Genomic DNA, 14906 nt, shown 5'->3' on the forward strand with positions numbered 1-14906 from the left:
TTCACAAGAGTTCAAGAGTACTCCAATGCTGTCATAATCTCTTAAGGCTTTCTTGATAGCTAGTTGTACTTACTCTACATGTAATGATGTCAAGGAGAGTACAAGATTAAGAGGCAAGCCAGCAAGTGTCACTCCACACTTTAGAGACGTCCACACTGGGCTCTTAAGACACTAGCCATACAAGAGAATGCAAAGGAATACTAAAGCATTACAGCTTTAACATTCAGACACAGTGCCATTGTCCAAAAGAGATACTGCAGCAAGCAGAGTATAAACAAACAAATCATTTACTTATCCAAATGAGATTTTATCTGTGCCTTCATTAAAGATGCACTGCTGTGTAACTGTGGCCTCTGCCTCATTGAATCTAGCCTCACTAACTTCTAAGCTAGTTTATTGCTTAAGCATTTTCAAAAAGGTGTATCCCATCAATTCAGGCTCTAAGATCACAGCATCACTTATCTCTGAGGCACAAACAATGTTCAGAGTCTGTCAAAGGCTGTCATTGATGGTACTTAAAGCATTTTTACTGAAAATGGCTCAAGCTTCCCCCTTATATTAAATATCTTAAGTGTCAAAATCATCCCTCTATATTAAGAGCTGAGTCTGTTTATCTTGATTGTTTCATAAGAGTTATAAACAGGGGATTTTAACTCTGTTAAAATCTTTTTATTTCTGAATACTTAAATTGTCCTTTGCTTTACTGTCCCAGGTGGTTGCTAAGGTGTTGCTAGACCACTGCTATGATATCCTAGGTGGTTGTTGGGCCATTGCCAAGGTATCCAATATTGCTGCAAATGAAGAATAACAAAATGAAGAACAGTAAGTTGGCTTTGTCAAAGCAAGTTAATCAATGTGCAATTACATATACAAGACTAAGTTCTTCATTCATTTTGTCTTGAGTAATTAAAAAGGTAATTAAAAGTACTTTGCAAAATGTAGGCTTTTATTAATAACTTAACTTTCTTTCTTTTTTGACAGCAGCATTTCACATTTGCATTACATGCCCTGTGACAGTGTTCCTTATGAAGGTAACATGAAAGTGGTAAACTATAAAAAGACTGAAACAGGCAGTAAATAAGTGAGATTTTTTTCTCACAGGGAACTATTTTCTCCAATATCTGCACAAAAGTGTTGGCACAAGAGAGTCATAAATGCCTGCAACCAACACAGAATACATGTGTAATAAATGCCTTATAAGCCTTTTATGACTGAAGTACAAACTAAATTAGTGTTAGCATATATAAATACATCCTCCAATTCTGTTCTTTCTGTGAGCTGCACCCACCAGCTGTAGTCTCTCACATTCAAACCTACCTCCATCACAAGTGTTCGTACATTCACCAACAATCTTACTTTCAAACCTGTTAACAGCCCACTTCTCAGCTTAACTTAAACAGTTCCGTGATTAATAATAAGAGCAAAGATCTCAAAACACTCCCACTGTAAATGCCAATAAGCCATGAAGCCTTGCTTCAGTTTTTGGTGCTGATCCAACCTGGCTTACAGTAAGAAAACAATCAAGTGGTAGTGTAGTGCAGGGTGTTTCACGAGTGTTCGACTTCTTTTCCCCTTTCTGAGACAAGCATTCTGCAAAGTAAAGGAGGGCATTTCCCCTCACAACGATTAACTGTAAATAAGTGTGATTTTTCTCACTGTCTCACTGGAGCAGAATATCAATATGGCTTTTCAATTATCAGCCAGCCCCCAGTGAAGGCCCGATACTGATGAAGAAACTTAGAGAGAGAGACAGAGAAAGGGAGAGAGAGGGAGAAACACAGAGAGAGAGAGAGAGAGAGAGAGAGAGAGAGAGAGAGAGAGAGAGAGAAGCTTGAAATTGCAAATATGGCAATCACTTCTCTTGCAACAGAACTGTCAGTGATTTATATCACATACCCATATTAATCGATGACAATCTTCACTATTTCAAAGAACTCCATACATAATATATTCTGCATGGAGGTCTATTAGGGCTGTGCAGTATATCATTTGTTAACCGTTAATGTGATACTAGCTTTTGTAATACTGATTTCACAGAACGCATGGCTGCAACTAGCAAATGAGCCCTCCATATATGATATGGAGGATATTGATAACAACACAATCTAGCTACATGAATTATTAAACTGTGTAATAAATGCTTTATAAGCATAACTGTGGGAACTAAAGCAAGTGAGCCATAGTCAGCATATACATGAACAGAAGAGTGTTATTCCAAACTGTATTAAAGACCACTTTCAAGAATTTTCTTTGTTTCCAAAATATATCTTGTTGGCAGTGAGCTTCTTTAGATATGTATTAATTCTTACAAATGAATATAGAGCATTTTCAAATGAAACTCATATACTCTACATCTGTTATTTCTGACAGCTGCACCCATCAGCTCTGTTCTCTTACAATTAAACCAGGCTCCATCACAACTGTTCATGTCTTCAAAAGCAATCTCATCTTCACACCAGTCAATGGCCCATTTTTGTCCTTATACAACACCTTGATGAATCAAGGTATCCACATAATAACACAAAAAAAGGAAATTATATTGCTCAAAGTAATGCAGGTCAATCTCGAGCCATATCACATGACTAAATTACCAATGCATTTTAAATGTATTGAATGGCGTATCACAATCACAGTATGAATTTAGCACCGTCATTAATAAAATCGCATTCGTCTCTGTAGTTAATTGCAATTAATCGCATTTGACTTATTTGCTCAATTTTTTTTCCATTCAAAAAAGCAGTGCATTTTATAGCTACAGCTAAGAGGGATCAGAAAAACCTGAACATGTGAAGTCAGTGCAAAAAGTATCTGTCATATGCACAGTGAACTGTTCCAGCTTCTTCGTAATTGTAGCTCTTTTGCTCATATACCACTATGTTACGTCATGTTTTGTGTGGGAAACTGTAGCTTTCCATGTTGCTATTTCGTTCGTTAGTTTGCTGTTTGCCAATGTTTTGTTAATGTTTCATAATGCACAGTTACTTCATTTTACTAACATTACAAATATTACCATTATTTTCCGCATCAGCAATGTGTTTTGTTTGTGAATGATAATTCTGGCTCGATGTAACCCGGTGATAAACAAATTCACAGAATGACTACAGATGGCTTGAAGGTTGACTTGGAAAATGGGTTAATGGCATTAACAAAATTAGTGGCATTAATAATATATTGAGTTGATGCCACTAGTTGCAATACAACCATGCAGCCTCTTCAAAAGAGTGAAACATGTTACTGAACCCCTAACTATTTTTCATAGGTTGGCCTCATAAACCAAATGTGTACCCATCATTTTACATTCACTGGAGGGCCATCACAACACACAGAACCACAAAGCATCAAGGAGACTTGCAATACATACATAAACACACCCGGGCACACATTAGAGCTGCAGTATGGCAAGACGTTGAGCACTTAAAAATATCAATCAGCTTCTCCAGCATTCATACTCTCATACATATTCATAGACAAGCCCCAGCTATTATAAAGGCTTTAACCAGATTAAATGAATACGCACATGTACACGTGTGTGCCTGTACACATATACGACATCACAGCAGACACGCATTAATAACACTACACTGAGGACTGGACACCATATGGAGAGCGAATCACACACACCCACATATGTATACACACACACACACACACACACACTCACTCACTCTCTCTCTCTCTCTCTCTCTCTCACACACACACACACACAAAGGCAGAGACAGACGCTTCTACTCACAGAATGAAGCAGATGACACCAGCAGCTAATAGCAAAGGACTGGCGTGGATGCAAGCCGGCTGCGTCCCTTCAGGAATGCTGGCAGATTCCGAGAATGTAGGGGATAAGGGACAAATATACGAGGATTCCTCCAAATAGAAAAGGGGGGAGGGGTGAAGGAGGCAGGGGGAAATACGCGGGACCTGATCTCACGCCTTCACGAAATCAGAATCTTGGCTTTTGAAGGATTCTCCTCTTTTCCCCCACTCTTCCTCCTTTCTTTCCTACGGAAGGGTAGCACCTTACCCGAACGGAGTCAGATTCCTTGCTTTGACCTCTGATACAACAACAATCCCTCTGGGAGTGAGAAGACAAGAAAGAAAAAAAAATCTCACAAAGAAGCAAAAAATATCCAGTCAAGATAAAATAACTCAATTCCTCCCTTGTTTCTTCCCCCCTCCCTGTCTCTCCCTCTCTTTTAGGAACAGAGGGTTGGAGGGAGCGGCGAAGGAGAGGACAGAGGACAGCCGGCTCGACTATGAAAAAAGGAGGCAGGAAAGAACATTCTGTTTCAGCTGAAAGGAAAAGAAAAAATCCTCTTCTATTTCCTCTCTCTTTCCATCTCTGTCGCTCTCTCTCGCTGCATTGTGTGATGCTCTCCTTTGCAGTCCGTCGGGGCAATCGTGGGGAGCAGGGGGAGGCGGTAGGTGACAAAATAGAAGAAAAGAGGAAAAATAAGTCAAAAGTGGGGGAGTAATAGAACTGTGGCACCTGTTCTTCCTTTTCTCTTTTCTTCCTGGATGTATTTTTCTCACTCTCTTGCTTCACCTGAAAGACTTAAGGCACCTATCAAAGCGTCCAGCACTGTTGCTCAAAAGTGCACTGTCTATTCTCTTGCCATCTCAGCCTCTCATTGTAGCAAGGCAGGAAGGCGTCAATCTAAAGTACAAGATGCTAATAAAGCCAAAAGACCTTACTTCTGTTATTTTTCACTTAAAGTCACTCCACGCTCCTTCCCTTTCTGGTAGTGCTTTCTTATAGGGGATTCTTCATGTCAGTCATAACTGAAAAAAAAAGGCAAGAAATTGTTTGAATCAATATGTCCCCCTCTATATTCCTTAATGTATGCTTTCCTTGAAGACCTGAAAACAAAGCGGTTTACACTTTTCAATGTAGAGGGGAAAAAACTGAAATCGAAAATGTGAGGTCACAAGTTCCTTCAGATCTGATCTTGAACAATTTGGAATGTGGCAAGAAATTGTATAATCTCACAGCATATTGGTGGAGAAAAATCCTCCAACCTCTGGAATTCCATTTTCAACTGCCTTCCAGTTAGGAAGTTCAATTATCTTGCATCGAATGGTACAGCTCAGATTCCTCAGAGCACGTTATGAAATCAAAGGGTTTTTGTATGATTGGACAGTGTTGCTCCTCTTGCTCTCCAGGGGCGCCCAGTCAAATTCAAAACCACCGATGGTTATTCAGAGTCGAAAGACAATCATTTAGTTCATCTTCAAGGGCTATCATTCTAGGATCGTTTTGCCATCTTTGAACCTTTATCACCAGAATGAATACTGAATTATCTCCTGTGTCACTGCATTCCAGTGATTGAGCTTTGTTGCAAGCAATGCTGCTGGCAGTAAACTAGTTGCACCCTGGGAACGTCTAGGAAGGTGTGAAGGATGCTGGGAGAACTAGCAGCTAGCAGCCAGAGCAGCTGAGACGATCCAGTGCCAAAGGAACAAGTCTATATAAAGAGAAAGAGAGAGAAAAAGTGTTAAAAAAGTGAAATATGTATGAGTAACAAGTACTAGAAACAATGAGAATATGAAGGTGAAAGATTGCAGTAATTGGACTATCAAGGCTCCGCCCCCAAATCCTTTATTGTGTGACAACAGACAAACTTTGCATATAATCAAACATAATCCCATTCATTCTAATGATGAAGGAGTTTTAGTCAAAATATGTTCATTTTTTGCATTGGACCACTGCTTATGGATTAACACTGCAACATAGCATTCACTTTCCAGCTTTAAAAAGCAATGTTTTTAGCTGCAGTAGCTCATTAAAAGCAGGCAGCTTTTGACAATAAGATTACATCAAGGAGAAAGACTCCAGCTGTAGGCCTATCCATGCTATCTGCTGTAGCAACAGATGTCTGATTGAACTTTACAGAACATTGAAAAAACTCTCTTTTAAGCTTATGAGGAAGCATATTTTAGTCAAAATATGTTCATTATTTTCACTGGACCACCATTTCTGATTTAGAGTCACTCATTTATCCGTTTTAAAAAGAAAAGCTTGTTGTAGTTACAGTAGCTTATCAAAGGTAATTCTAAAACAATAACAAATTTACCATCATTGATTATACAATAGAAAATCTACACCTTATGTATCCTCCTAACAGTGATCTTCCACTCAAACAAATGTGAAATTAATTATTCACTTAATTTTAGGTTGGTTTGGAACAAAACCTGTTCTGTAAAGCTTGTCTGATCTGGCAACAGTTACTACAAAATACCACATTTGTGAGAGGACCATGGGTCTATTAAACATGAAACAAACATAATGGGAGGGCCCAAGACAAAGTGAAAATAGAAAGGCATGATAGTGATCCCCCCCCCCCCCTTCATCTCCTCCTCCCTCACATACTATTTTTACACGTCCCCACAGCCTTCTACAGAATACTCCTGCCATCACTCACTGTCTACTGAATGTGGCTCTGCACTCTTGTATGCTTTCTTTCTCTCTGTCAGTCTTCCTGTGACACTGCATGCCATGTTGTCAAGTTGACACATGATATCTGGGCATGAAATATATTTGGGAATTTAAAATTCCAATGGTTGAAAGAATCTAGGTGCAGACTCCTCAGCCTCCGATGCACCATACATGGAGGTATGGACCACTTGCTGTCTACTGCATTTTAAGTTGGCAACATCTACTGGGATTTTGGCACTTGCATTTTGATTGACTGTCCATGTGTCCATGTACGCAGTTCCGTCTGACGAAAAACACAGTGCTAGAAATAGCTAATTATTCAGCATGCCATGATACGTTACTGGATCAAGATATAATTGCTGGATTCTGTCAAAGTGTTGAATTTCCTTTCATCACATCTTTAAAAGTTTTCAACAGTTTTCTTTGAAGAATTTAGTAGTTAGTAAGCAGGATATTCTTGCAAGTTTGCCAGTGCATGATGCTTTGTTTCCCTTGGTTGCTGCTTTATTGTTGTTCTGTTCTGAAAAACACTTCTACACAGAAAACACAACTGTCTATGATTATTTTACCATTCAAATTTCTTATCAAAGTAGGTTGCTCTTCATGATTTTAACCATTTTCTACAACACAACAGTATAAAAAGCAATTTCCACCTCTTTTGGTGATCTTGTGTTTCTTTTTCTTCAATAATGTTGATCGTTTGTGTTTGTGTTATGGCAATGTATATGATAAAAAAAAACAAAGCAACTGAATTTTTGTCTTTGTAGATGAGCATTTATAAAAGTGTTTTTAATGTGTTTAAATGCTATTTATTGCTTATTATTGTGTTAGTTGTGCATGATTTTTTGATATAGGCAAAGCTGCACTTGTGTTCTCCATCTTCTCAACACAACTGCCTACCTGGTGGAGAGAAGTGAACTGTTTTCACAGCTGAGGGCTCGGCCCTCTTCCCTTTCACTTCTCATTGCTCCCAAGAAGCACAACACATTCCACACACTGAGAACCAACAATGTCCTAGGTAACCTGATTAAAGAGTTATAGGTAATATGTTTTATAATATTAATGAAACATTACCAAGCTGGTTTCCATTCCACTGGTGGAATGGTCACTAAGTAGTCTGCAGAAGGAGGTTAACTGATAAAAAACACCAGACTCTCTGATGACAGGCTTGCAAGGTTAGATGCAGACTGACCCTTGCCCTGACATTTTTGCCCTTTACTTGTATGTTGCTCATTAGTAGCTGGCCATACTGACATTGATGTAACTCAGCCTACACTAAGTCACTTGCCAACTTATATGAGGGAAAATACTGCTGGTTAAAACATCTCTTTAACCTTGACATTTACTCCGAGATCTAAAAATAAGCAAAGCCTAAATCATTAATACACCATTCCAAATGACTAAAGATGACAAACTTGCATTGATGATGTGTTGCACCACTGAGTGGTATTCCAAATGCATGTGTGCAGAAAGTTCGGTGATGAACGTTGCTGCAACATTGACTCTTACATGCTGGAACGTTATGTAAGCCTATTAGCCTCAGCTGGTGCATAGAGGCCCGTTGGCGAGATCTGTGAAAAAGAGAAGGGCAGTCAAGTGGCTGCCATGTTTCTAAATGTATCAATCCACCAGCCAACACTGTGCTCCAAGCACACACACACACAGTGCTAATGCTCTTGACATTACGGTGAGAGATGTGAGTGTTTTGTTAATAGTTATTAAAGCAAGTTTTGGAAGGCACTTTTTAAAAGCATCCACTCATTAGGCTTTTCACTTGCCACACAGTTAGCTTCAGCAGGGCAAATAAAAGTTAATAAGCATTGCAAAATACGGCCATTGCCGAGTGAAATTACAGTGCAATTTTGCAATTCAAAGCAAAAAAGACCTTGGAAGTAAATGTCCAGCAAAAGATCTGTTTTGTTTTTATACAGAAATATACACAAATAAATGAGCCTTAAAAATTCATGAAAACTAGTTATTGGAAGATAATGGTGCCAAGGTGATGGTATAACAAACCTGTTGATTTCACTGGATTATCTATTGTGTTGACAGAAGGTAATGTGCTGTGTTAAGTGTGCGTGGGTGTGCTGTTTTTGTAAAGCATGTTCCAAATGTGGTGCTCTTAATGCTAGAGTGAGCACTCAGCTGTTAAATGTGTGTGTGTTGGTGTGTAACATTAGGTGTGAATGCAGGTTACTTTAACTGTGCTCAAGTGTAGACATGAGGATGTGTGTGTTTTATAGAACTGGTGGGTCAGATTTTAGCACATTTGCTCCACATTGAACAGATTTCTATCCATATTTTCATTTCTACTGCATATTTTTCAGTATACTAAGCTTAAGGCTTCAAATAAGTAACCTAAGTAGCCTAGTATTGGGGTGGACTACTTTGCCACAGGTAAGAAGTTCAGACTATTCCATTAGTCATTTAAATGGAAATGTAGGTTTTTCAAACTTTCTGCATAATTCAACTGCTGATACTTAAACAAAGAGTGGTTTCATGTGATGGTGCAATGCAGAGAATCTTGCATGTTTAGATGTAAAGCACCACATGGACCTATCTGCCTGAGCTTACATTCAAACATTTTGTAAGTTTAATGTTAAGCAAATTTCAGAAAAGTCAAGTTTTGCAAAAAATTCTGAAGATGACATTACTGAGAGTGGCATATATTATGGATGTATTTGAACCTTTTTAGTTCTCAGTAGAGCAGTTTGAAGGTTCTGTCAGCTGTACACGGCTGTTGAACTAACATTTCAGACGCAGAGCAGAGCTGACAGCGGCCCATTTAATGAGGGCTGAAGTAACTGCCCCACTGGACCCCTACGAATGCAACCTCAACAATTCTGCTAGAACACAATGCCAAACATGTGACCTTCACTCCTTCTACATCATATTTAGGCAAAATTTTGTCTTTTGTCACTTTCATTCTAGGTGTTTTATGCGCATTTTCAAAATTCACAAAAAAGAGGTGGATGGCAAACCCACAGTAAAATCCACTCACTCTTTCATATTTAGCAGGAAAGAGACTCTCCACAAGGGGCTGCTATTAGCATTCAAGTGGCTTTTTCAAGTGTGTGGCCTTGCCTTTACACTGGTACTAGAAACCAGGAGTTGCGATGTCTACACTTCATATGTATCCACTTTATTTACTATCCAAAACCAACAGTAAACCTACAGTAAACCTAAAGGTGTCATCTAGAGTGTTAATATGTTGATAAATCCATGGGAGTAGAAAGATTTTCTTTGGGCACTACATTGCTACATAATGCCCTACATATACTTCTCCACTATGAATATGAACATAGTCCAAAACTTATCTCAAGCTTTTGTAAAATAACGGACTGGTTCCTTTTTACCACCATTGTGAACACTTGGGACTCTACTTTCTCTAGAATGGCACATGTTACATAAAACCACTTTGAATGACTTTACATCTTAATTTAATTATGACAAAATGTTAAGGATTTAATACAGCCCTATAGAGTTTAAGGCATAAAATTTTACCCTATGCTAAAACAGAGGTAAAAATGGCAGGATGGGTGGTTTTAACGGGTCTAATGGCCAAAAAGGCCATTCAAGCCACAATAATCAAAGCTTCCTTAAGTAAGTTCTTTCTCTAGCTCTGTTTTTACTTCTCAGCTCTTACAGCACACAGACAACCTTTCATCAGAAGGTTAAAGCTCTAATTCTGTTTGCTTCAATGCAGCGAAAGGAAGTCTGTTCACAGTGCACAGGTGAAAAAAAGTGAGTAGAGACAGTCAGCATTATATACATCACAAAAGGAAGGCTTAGACAACAGCCGAGAGTTTGTCTTCTGATGTCATACAACTTGGTCAGTGCAATCTGCAGAAAGCAATCAGATATATTTAGACAGCTGTTATCAGATCTTGTGTTATCATCAGAGGCTGAAAGACGTTAATTTCAGATGATGTTATAGCATACGAGCAATTAAGAGTATCTCACAGGCATGTATGCATCACCGCAAGAGTAGATTATATGCTTGTCTTTGCCCCCCCCTTTCCTCCGCATGCAGTCTAGTTGTAAAGTTAATAACCTTTACCCAATCTCTCCTTCTCTCTTTCGCATGCACAAAGACAGTAGCAGCTGGAGCGGCAGCCTAGCTATAAGCAGCAATGTCAACAGCAATCGATAGCAGCCTACCAGTGCCCTGGCTTTGGCAGAAAATATAACTAGGCTTCAGACATAGGCATACACTGCGCAGTAAAAATATTAGTATGCTGTGATTGTGGATGTGTGAGAAAGGATTGACGGGGGAGATGCGAGGGAAATGGGGCTGAAATGTTTGACTCAGGTGCCTTGATTTAGGTAGAACAGTCCTATGACACACATGGTGGTTTATGACTGTTGAGGGTGGGTGGATGGGGCGAACAGGAGTGGGAACATGAGTGATGAGGGAGAGAAAGAAAAAGAGGGAGTAGGGTGCGAGGAGGGGAGGAGGAGGGGGGAGTGGGAAAAATGGCTGATGGACAACAGAAATGGGGGATTTGGAGAAAGCCGGCAGTGCAGAAAAAGAAATGGAGCACGCTAACTCAGGGAACAATCGACAAAGGTGCCATGCTAAGAAGGGACAGACAGCAGGGGAAAGGGGTAAGAAATGAGATGAAGGGAGTGTGAGAGAGAGAGCGAGAGAGAGAGAGAGAGAGAGAGAGAGAGAGAGAGATACACTCACCCATGTCTGTCCCCTCACTACCACAGCCAAGACTGAGCCGCGCCGCGCTAAGCCTACTGCGCTGGCAGAGACAGAGCCAGTAAGGGGAGAGAGGAGAGAGAGAGAGGGAGGGAGAGAGAGAGAGAGAGAGAGAGAGAGGGAGAGAGAGAGAGAGAGGGAGAGAGGGAGAGAGAGGGAGAGAGAGAGAGAGAGAGAGAGAGTGAGAGAGAGAGAGAGAGAGAGGGAGAGAGAGAGAGAGAGAGAGAGAGAGAGAGAGAGAGAGAGAGAGAGAGAGAGAGAGAGAGAGAGAGAGAGAGCTCCCAGCCGACGGCTGTTATGAGCGTACGCCAGTGCAGCACAGAGATGAAAGCGAGAAAGACTAGACCAAAGAGAAGAACAGAGCAGAAACAGAAAGAGAGAAGAAAAGCAACAGTGAATGCATTAGCACTCTTGGGTGTGAGCAGAAATGCCAAATAACGCTCCGATAATTATTCCTGGCATCAAAAATGACGCTCGTCACACAGAAACACGAGCAATGACAGCACCGCGATTAGGCTCCACAGGCGGTTGATACCTCAGAGGCTGCTGACTGCCTCTCCTCCTCCTCCCCTCCGTTTCCTATCTGTGTCTTCTGCAACTCTCTATTCACAGCCGTTCCTTCCCGGTTCTTTCTGCTTTATCTGGATGATCTCTGACTGCGGAGGATGCAGGAACATGTGAACTGCCTTCATTCTTTCTTTCTTCTCATGCCCCTGTCTTGACTGTATCACCATGTGTCCAGTTCAGTCAATGGTACACCGCCTCCCTTTTCGTCTTTCCCTTCAGCTTCTGCTCATTATCCTTCCTTATGATGGTCTCTAATGACAAAAGTAGCCCAGTCTGGTAAGAAAGTAGCCCTTTCTGCTTTTTACTTAACTTGCTCTGGTTTCTAACAAAAAAAGATGCACTTCTACCTGAAGAAAGGCTATATTCACATTACTAGGCACATTACAAGTGGGCAAATCCGATTTCTTGCCTCTACACAAATCTGATTTTTTTAGAGCTGTGTGGACATGCAAATTAGAATTTTTCAAATCGGATCTGAGCCACCTTCACATGGTCATAGAACAGATACATGTTAACAAAGATACGTTAATCAGGTAGCAGGGCCAACCTGAAGTGCCAGTAAAGGCTGCAAAAGCAAAGCATCTCACCCATTTTCACCTTCGCCTCGCTCTAACATTGAACAGCTGAGAGCATCTCAGAGCAGATCGTGTTCATGACAAAGGCTCGTATTGCTGGTTAGTTTGACATTTATGACGCACGTGGTTCATTCATGTGACATTACTGATTAGGATGTGTGGATGCAGGTCGTCTCAGGACATGGGCTCTTTTACATGAATGATAGATTTGAGTCATAACAAACAAAAAAATGAACAAAAAATCTGATTGGAGCAATGAAGCTTGTAATGTATAAGTGCTACAGATTTAGCTGTTGTATCCCTCACAATTTCCTTTTTTTTCCTTTATTCTTTTTATAGACAGAGACAAAATTACAAACAGATGCAAGAGCATAAAGTACAAAATATTGTAAATAGCATAAATATCAAAATATCAAAAAATCAGATAAGGAATGAACAAATATGGGTCTCTATTTTTAAATTAGAACAAAGAAAAAGAAAAAACAAAACAAAAACAAAAAAGGGGGGGGGGGCAGATACTCAATCGACAAAGAGGACAATGATGCAATATATGAAAAGAGAGGGCACCATTTGTCATAAAAGTTGGTAACATGGTCATTGGAGGTTGCCCGTATCTTTTCCATTTTTAGAGCTTGCAACACATCCCTAAGCCAAACAGAAATTACGGGAGGACTGGGAGATTTCCACAGACGGAGGATACAACGTCTGGCCATTACCAAAGTAAAGGCTAGTACCCCAGACTGCATGGCTGACAAATGAGGGAGATTCACGGAATGTTCAAATATGGCAAGGAAAGCATTTGGAACAATGTTTACACCTGTGATCTTAGTGAGGGAATCCAAATAATTGGTCCAAAAAGTAGTCAATGAGGGGCAAAAATAAAACATGTGACTAAGGTCACAAGGGGAATTGCCACATCTGTTACAACAATCATCTACTGATAATAGATCAAATTTAGATAATTGTGACTTTGATCGATGTACTCTATGTAGAACCTTGAACTGTAAAAACTGAAGTCTGACACAGGGCGCTCCTGTACGTATTGTTTTAATTGCCCCATTCCACAAGTCATCCATAATATTAATCCCTAACTCACGCTCCCATGTCTGTCTAGTTTTAAGTAATGTAGTCTCAGTAAATGTCATGAGCTGTGAATATATAGAAGAAATGAGAGATTTCTGAAAAGGGTTCAAATTAAACAAAGGTTCCCAAGGTTGGGATACAGATTGAGCGTTATATGAAGGAAATAATGTGGATAAGGCGTGCCTAAGTTGCAAATAACGAAAAAAATGAGGCAGAGGCAACTGAAAATCAGCCTGCAATTGAGCAAAGCTACGAAGACAGCCCTCCTTAAAAAAAATCACAAAAGGAAACGAGGCCATGTTCATGCCAATTTTGAAAAGCTGAGTCTGTACAGGAAGGAGGAAATAAATGATTGTCCAAAACAGGTAGCAACATAGAGGGAGATAAGAACTTAGTGTTGCCTAAATTGGTACCAAATACAGAGTGTAGATCTGACCACTGGGTTGTTTACTTTATCTACCAGAGATAGTGGCAAAGATGTAAAAATGAGAGCAGGAATAGAAGAGTTTATCATAGATGAATGTTCTAATTTACACCATAATGTTTCAGGGCTCTTGACCCAAAGAAGAATTCTATGGATATGTACCGACCAGTAGTAAAAGCGGAAGTTTGGGAGAGCCAGTCCACCATCCGATCCAAATTTTTGCAACAAGGATAATCCAATTCTAGGTGATCTGCCATCCTAAATAAAGTCAGTAATCAGTTTATCTAATTCAGTAAAGAACTTTTTGGAAAGAACCACTGGGAGAGTTTGAAATAAAAACAAAAATTTAGGCAAAACATTCATTTTCACAGTGTTGATCCTGGCAATCATAGACAACGGAAGGGATTTCCACCTTATAAAATCTCCCTTTAATTTAGATATTAGAGTATCAAAATTAGTGCGGATAATAGCTTCTAGTGAATCAGTAATAAAAACACCTAAATACCTGAACCCATCATCTGAGAAATGAAAAGGTATTTGTGTTCTAACCATAGATTTGGCCAGTGAATTTACAGGATAGCAGATACTCTTCTGAAGGTTCACTTTATACCCAGAGAAGGACCCAAAACCTGATAACGTATTCACTATGAAAGGAAGGGAGTTAGACGGGTCAGCTACAAATAAGAGTAAATCATCGGCATAAAGTGAAACCTTCATTATAGTGCCCATGCGTTGAATACCTTGAAACTGAGACAAAGTTTTCAATGCTAATGAGAGGGGCTCTATAACCAGAGAGAACAATAAAGGGGACAATGGACAACCTTGTCTAGTTCCCCTAAACAGAGGAAAATATGAAGATTGCATATTATTAGTACGAACAGAGGCACGAGGAGCACTGTATAATAGTTTCACCCAAGAAATGAACCAAAACCAAATCTGCTTAAGACTTCAAACAAATATGGCCACTCCACTCTATTGAAAGCTTTTTCTGCGTCTAATGAAATAACAATTTCTGGATGATCTGCAGAGCCATCCATTGATATCACATTGAGCAATGTACGAACATTATAGAAAAGATAACGGCCTTTAATAAATCCATTTTGGTCAGATGAAATAATA

General features: G+C 39.7%; 1 protein-coding gene across 3 annotated transcripts in view; it reads right to left on the reverse strand.

Moving 5' to 3' along the window:
* Window positions 1-11842, reverse strand: part of LOC108433750 (glutamate receptor ionotropic, kainate 5) — a 169203-nt gene extending 157361 nt beyond the window's left edge. For 2 of the 3 annotated variants that reach the window (XM_037539021.1, XM_037539017.1), the window contains exons 1-2: window positions 11121-11258; window positions 3734-5459 (exon numbers count right to left, since the gene is read on the reverse strand). The gene's annotated coding sequence lies outside the window, so the exon portion shown is untranslated. Of the gene's footprint in view, window positions 1-3733; window positions 5460-11120; window positions 11259-11673 lie in introns of those variants that run through there. The other variant, XM_037539018.1, reaches the window with a different exon arrangement.
* Between the last annotated feature and the right edge of the window lie 3064 nt (window positions 11843-14906).

This window comes from Pygocentrus nattereri, chromosome 1, assembly GCF_015220715.1.
Source record: "Pygocentrus nattereri isolate fPygNat1 chromosome 1, fPygNat1.pri, whole genome shotgun sequence".
NCBI classification, from domain to species: domain Eukaryota; kingdom Metazoa; phylum Chordata; class Actinopteri; order Characiformes; family Serrasalmidae; genus Pygocentrus; species Pygocentrus nattereri.